Source organism: Chrysochloris asiatica, unplaced genomic scaffold, assembly GCF_000296735.1.
Source record: "Chrysochloris asiatica unplaced genomic scaffold, ChrAsi1.0 scaffold00005, whole genome shotgun sequence".
Lineage (NCBI taxonomy): Eukaryota > Metazoa > Chordata > Mammalia > Afrosoricida > Chrysochloridae > Chrysochloris > Chrysochloris asiatica.
Window position 1 is genome coordinate 33519706 of NW_006408523.1, and position 6943 is coordinate 33526648.

Here is a 6943-nt window from a genome sequence, read left to right on the forward strand (position 1 = left end):
AAGCTGCTGTCTACTTCCGAAGATGCTTGTAAATTTCAGGATGGCTATGCCACATCTGGGTTTAATATCTGCCAGTAACTGACATGCCTCTGTGCCAATAAGCCACTGCCTGCTTCCAAAGTCACTTACAAAAGTTCAATGTGGCCATGCCACATTTGGTCAACTGACACAGTTCACTTGTCTGTCTCCTTTTATTTTTTTCCCATGAAGAGACCTTTGGAATAATGGATGTCAAAGACAATTTTGATGAGGGCTCAGAAGGAAATGATGAGTGTAACACTGGAGACAGCACAGATAGTGAGAAGCTGTGGAGAAATTGAAACAGCAGAACCAAGAAACTCGCATAAGATGGCACAGAAGCAGAGCCATAGAGTGAGAAACCTAAACACATTCATGCAGGAGGCTTTCTGGCACAGTAGGTTGCCTCTGGGCATGTGTTGGTGAATTTAGGCTCTCTGACCCTTTGAGGGAGAAAGCTAAGTATCTTCTGGCCAATGCTTACTGGTGGAGTAGGGTACCTCTGGGCACTTCTCAGTAGAGCTGCAGAATTTTGTAACACTTGTTGGAGAACAGCAGAGACCAGGCTGACCTCTTCTTGAGATCAAGGAGCCTGGGATGCAGAGCTTCCTCCATCTCAAAGGTAGGCCTTGGCCTTTGGGGTCTCAAAGGAAAAAAAAAAAAAAAAAGATTTTTTTTTTTTTTTTTTTGATGTGTTTAATATCTTTAATTATGTAAAGATTTGTTCATTCACATCACCTAGAGAACATTTCACCCACTGCTTTGCTTGGCAGCCAGTCTCTTATCTCTCTCTTCAGCAATGGTAAGGCGGATACCTTTTCCTCTGGGAAGAGAAATCCATGGTTTGTTGCCCTTGCCAATAACGAAAATGTTGGAAAGTCGGGTGGCAAAGACATTGCCTTTGGCATCTTTCACATGAACCACATCAAAAGAGCCAGGATGTCCCTCTCTGTTAGTGATCAAACCAATTCTTCCCAAGTTGGCACCTCCAGTCACCATACACAGGTTACCAGTGTCAAACTTGATGAAATCAGTAATATTTCCAGTCTCCAAATTAATCTGAATGGTATCACTCACCTTGATGAGGGGTCAGGGTAGCGTATGCTATGAGCATCATGGGTCACCACATAGGGGATTCCTTTTGTGCCCACGAAGATCTTTCTTAGTTTGCACAACTTGTACTTCACCTCCTCAGGTGTAATACGATGAACAGCAAATTGACCCTTGGTGTCATAGACCAGACGGAAACGTTCTCCGGTTTTGTCAAAGCTGATAACATCCATAAAACCAGCAGGATATGTTATATCAATTTGGACTTTGCCATCAATCTTAATGAACCGCTGCATACAGATCTTTTTAACTTCCTCTCCTGTGAGGGCATACTTAAATCTGTTCTTTAAGAAAATGATCAGTGGGAGGCATTCTCTCAGTTTGTGGGGGCCAGTGGATGGGCGTGCAGCAAACACACCAGTCAGTTTGTCCAGCATCCAATGCTTGGGGGCAGTCACACGCTTAAGATGTTTCTTGGGACCACGAGCCATGGCGGCGCTGAGCAGGAAAGAGGACCAGCTTCTTCCTGTGTCCCTTGATAATAGTGTCGGACGGAAGCTGCGCGCCCGACCTCTGGGACTTCTAAGGGTAGAGTCACAGTTTTTTTGGCTTTCGAGGAATTGGCTTCTTCATTAACGTGGTTCTTTTATATGGAGCTACAGTTAAAAGTCCTGGTGTGGTGCTGTGGGTTATTGCATTGGACTGTTAGGTCACTTTGAACCACTAAGCAGTTTAAGCTCACCAGCCACATTTCAGAAACTTTATACAGGGTTGCTATGGGTCAGAACTTCCTCCATGGCACTTAACAACAACAAAACAGTTGAGATGGGACCTCTACCCAAAGCTGAGAGTGTGAGACTGACATGCCCGCGGGAGCAGAAGAATGGGACCTGTCCGGGCTGAAAGAGTGGGCTCATCACTCAGATGGACTCTTAGAATGGGGCTTCCCAAAGCCAAGGGACGAGAGACGTCATTCCAGTGGGACTGGAAGGCAGAGCTGAAACCAAGGGTTGAAAAGCCTCTATCCAGAATTCAGAATGCATGGCCAACATCCAGGATCTGGAGAAAGGGCTATTGTTTAGATGGTCTCAGAGAAGAGGATTATTTGCAAGCCTTGAGAACGAATGTGATTGTTTTATTGGTTTTTAACTTGCTTGTTTTCTGTTATTTCTTCTTTTAATCTGACTGTTCCCATTATAACCTGTTCCACCATTGTAATTTGAAAGCAGGTAATTTGCATTCTAGGTTTATAGAAGAGAAATTTTGTCCAAGGTTGGAAATTAGACTTCAAAAAATTGGTGTATGACATAATTGAATGTTAAGTGTTTTGCATGTGTCAAGGACATGTGTTGCAGGGGTAGGTAAAGGATTAAAAGCAATAGATTGACTTGTGCCTGCCCTGCATCATATGTGTCAGACTCCTGATGTGGCACTGGAGGCTCCGCACTAGACTGGGAAACATGAGGTCGGCAGTCCAAACCCACTAGTGGCTCCTCGGAAACCCTATTCAGGGTAGCTATAAATCAGAATTGACTCAACACCACTTAACAACAACATAATATCTTTAATTCCAGCACAACCTTGAGCCAATGGAAGATTTCCAAGGGTGTGGCATTCAACAAATTTTATCTTACAAGAGATGTTGTTGTTGTTAAGTTCCATCGAGTCGGTTCCGACCCACATATAGGGTTTCCAAGGAGCAGCTGGTGAGCTTGAACCACCAATCTTGTGTTTCAAACCAACTTTGCAATTTAGTGCATTAACTTACAGTGCCACACCAGGAGACAGTACAAAAACTTGAGCAGAGAAAGAGAAACCTGCTACCACCAAGAAAGGAGAGCTAGGAGTGGAGTATGTCCTTTGGACCTGGTATCCCAGCACTGTGAAGCTCCTACATCCAAAGAATGACTGAAGTCAAGACTTAAGGAGATGTCCAAGAAAGATTGGCCTACAGCTGCTGAAATGAGACAAGGTCTTTTTCCTAGAGCCACTCTTCTGTGGTACTGTGGGTTAATGCACTGGACTGAAGAGTTGGTTTGAACCGAAAGGTTGGTGGTTCAAGCTCATTAGCTGCTCCTTGGAAACACTATACAGGATTTTTATGGGTCAGAATCAACTTGATGGCACTTAACTACTACAAGAAGAAGTCTCCTCAACTATAAGACAATGAATTTGTAAGTTAAACTCATCCACTTGTGATAATTCTATTATTGCAGTACTGGATAACTAAGACACTCTTTTTCCATTTTCTCTTTTCCTTCTTCATTTCTACCTTTCTCCTGCTTTCCATTTTTCTTTCTTTTCTTTTAATTTGCTGTTATTATTGAGTGACTACAGAGGCATCCTAGTCTATTTGAGATTATCTTTCTAAAAGACATTCTGCTTAAGAAGTTAACATTCAAAATGATATTTTACTGTGAAAAAGACTGCATTATACATTTGGTTGCTACAGATTGAATATTTTTATTCCGGGATGTTTTTCTCCCATACTTTTTAAAGAAACTTTTATGTTGGAGGACTTTAAAGTGTTCTCATTTTTGCTGATTTTGCTCCCTTCTTTCCCAGTTGCTAGTTTCCTTTTACTTTCTTATCTCATTCATTACATTCTTCCTAAAGATATTTACTTAAACAGTATAATAAATCTTGAATGTCTCGTTGATGTTTAATTATAAGGAAGATTTTCATCATTAAGGCAAATCTATTTTGTATTTCAGAAGAACACATTCTTTCAATAGTTCTGCCAAAATCTTTGTTTTTCCAGAGCTTTAAATTTTCTTAAGCTTGATTTCTTTCTCTGTTTGTTATGTAACATAGCTGCTGAAAACACAGGCATTCTCTGCTCTTTTTGCCTTGAGCAAGCATAGATTTTTTTTTTTTTTTTTTTAAGGAAGTGCAATTGCTGAGAAAAACTAATGGACAATTCAACAGCAATTTTGCTCAAGCAAAAGTAAAGAGAAAAGGAATATATGAAGAGTAAAAAGCATAGAAAATATGGTTGGTTGGTTGCAAAGCATATTGAAATACCCAGAGTCAAAAACACAGTGTAGATTTAGAAGGACAAGTAGGTTTAATTTAAATATTAAAACAAAACAAAACAAGAAACCTCAATTCCCTAGAGAGTAAGTCAGTAAGTACTTACAGAGACTGCAATTGCCCTTTAACTGGTCAGGTGAAAATTCTCAAGTTCCGATACTATTAGAATAAGAGAAAGGGTGATCCAAACAAAGATGATTTTAACTTTTGGAACATTTTCTTCACTCTGCTACATTAAAAAATATTTCAATTTTTCAGCAGTAGCGTAGTGGTTACGAATAGGGCTGCAAACCACAAGGTCTGCAGTTTGAAATGACCAGCTGTTCCATGGGAGAAAGATGAGGCTTTCTGCTCCCGTAAAGACTTGCAGCCTTGAAAACCCTGTTCAGGGTCTCTATGGGTCAGAACTGACTCGACGGCACTTAACAACAACAACAACATGAGAAGAAAAAAAAAAGTGTTGATGTTGTTGTTGGTAGGTGCCATCAAGTCAGGTCCACTCAGAGAGAATTCAGGCACAAAAGAATGGAACACTGTACGGTCTGCGTCATCCTCACAACTGTTGTTACATTTCAGTCCATTGTTGCCACTTTGTCAATCATCTTCTTGGTAGTCATCCATTTTTCTTTGACCCTCCACATACTAAGTATGATGTCCTTCTCTAGGTACAGGTCCTTCTGACCACATGGTCAAATTAAGAGATCTGAAGTCTCATCATCCTCTCTTCTAAGGAGAATTATAGCTGTACGTCTTCAAAGACAGATTTGTTTAAAATCATCTTAGTTTTAGCAAGCAAGTTGTATCATCTTGCTATCACAGGTTTTTAATGAAGCTTTCCTCTAATCTTGATGCCATCTTCATGTTCATTCATGCCTACTACATTCCCTGTCAAATAGTTAGCAATTACTAAATGATAAGCAGTAAATTGACTCATCTCTAATAGTTTTCTAATTCAGCTCAGACATTCCATGATAACAAATTAAGGATAAATGTTTACACAATTATGTTAGAAACTGGCAGATGTACATTAACCTTCTCCTTTTCCTCCTTAGTAGTGGAACCCTAATTTTATTCAAGTTGGCATTGTATCCAGTGAAAGGACTAGTCCAGGTATAAGATAACCACTGGACTAGTAATGACAAGGTTGGGTTTTCAAACCAACCAGTTGCTCTTTGGATACCCTATACATTCTCCCTAGAAGTCATAACTGACTCAGTAGTACATAACAATTGCAAGTTAATAATACTACATATCTAATTCTGGCCAATGAGATATACAAAAAAGTGTTAAATTATTCTTCTGGGACTGTTTTTATTGTTAAGTGCCATGGAGTCAAATTTGACTCCTAACTACTCTGTATATGGCTTCCAAGGAGTTAAATCTTTTGTTGGAGTAGAAAACCTCAATTTTCTCCTGTGGAGAAGTTGGTAGTTTCAAACTGCTGAACTTATAGTTTGTAGTCCAGTGATTAACCTATGGAATGACCATGCTCCCTTTTCTGGGAACATTTCTTAACAAAATAAAGGACAAGCATTTTGGTAGCATGGGATAATGCACTAGACTGCAAGGTTGGCTTGAACCACAATGTTGGCAGTTCAAACTCACCAGTAGCCCCTTGGAAACCTTTTACAGTTTGCTATAAGTTGGAACCAACTCAATGATACTTAACAGCAACAACACCCACCCTTCATTCACTTTTCTTCTCTTCCTCCAATCTCCTTTCTGGAAAATTCAAATAAAATATGGAGCTGTAACAGGTATCTTACAAAATTGGGGGGAACCCACACGTTATGGGTAATAGAACAGGAAGATATTGGAAACCTTGGTACTACTTAATTGCAAAGAGTCACCAAACGAAGTCTTGGCTGCTTACCCCTGGGTTTCTTTTATGTGAAACATAAACTATATCTTTTTTAAACCTATGTACTCTGGAGTCTATTACCAGCACCAACATTTGCTTTGTAATTGATAGAATAGTTATTGATACGTGCTATCAACTTGTTTCATATATGAAGGTAAGTCAAAAAGTCTTGCTAATAGCATTCCATTTTATACATTCATGGATTTATTTCTAACAAAATATGTCTAAATATGTCTCTTCTATCTATGGATGGCTGGAGATAAGATTTCTTGGTAATACGCTTGTCTAGTTGTTGTTGTTGTTGTTGTTAAGTGCTGTCAAGTCAGTTCCGACCCATAGTGACCCTGTATAGGGATTTCAAAGAGAAATTGGTGAGCTTGAACCACCGACCTTGTAGTTCAAATGGCTTTGCAGTTTGGTGCATTAACCCACAGCACCATACTAGGACACTTGTCTTAGGTTGTGTTAATAAAAAATTATCTAATCCAGACTGACTTACCAGGACATCTGTTGGGCTACAGAGGTTAGTTCAGAAGGTTATGGTGAGAGGTTTTAATATTCCAAAGGGTGCATCTTAATAGATTTTCTCAAAGACACAGAAAGATCATGAGGATTTGTTAGAAAGAAGTTTTAAGCTAACAATTGCATTGTTTAAAAAAAGACCAGGAAAGTTGTTCCAAGGTATTGTTTTCCATCAAGACAATGTACCTGCTCATTCTTCAAAGGCAGCAAGGAATGTCGTATAAGAAATTTGTTGAGAAACTTAATTCCATCCACTTTGCAGCTCACATCTTGCCCCTTCAATTTCCTTTTTCTTCTCCTAATCCAAAGAACACTGAAACGTAAACTCATTAAATTTCCTTGAGGATATCAAAACTGATGTTTTGATGTGGTGGAAATGAAAGACTCCAGAATTCCATGGGAAAGGATTAGAGAGATAGAAACAAATCTTTCAGAAGAATACAGACCTAAAAGGTGGAT

The 6943-nt window shown here is 39.5% G+C and overlaps 1 pseudogene; it reads right to left on the reverse strand.

Moving 5' to 3' along the window:
• Positions 1 to 768: 768 nt before the first annotated feature.
• LOC102832027 lies at positions 769 to 1559 on the reverse strand (annotated as a pseudogene).
• Positions 1560 to 6943: the final 5384 nt, after the last annotated feature.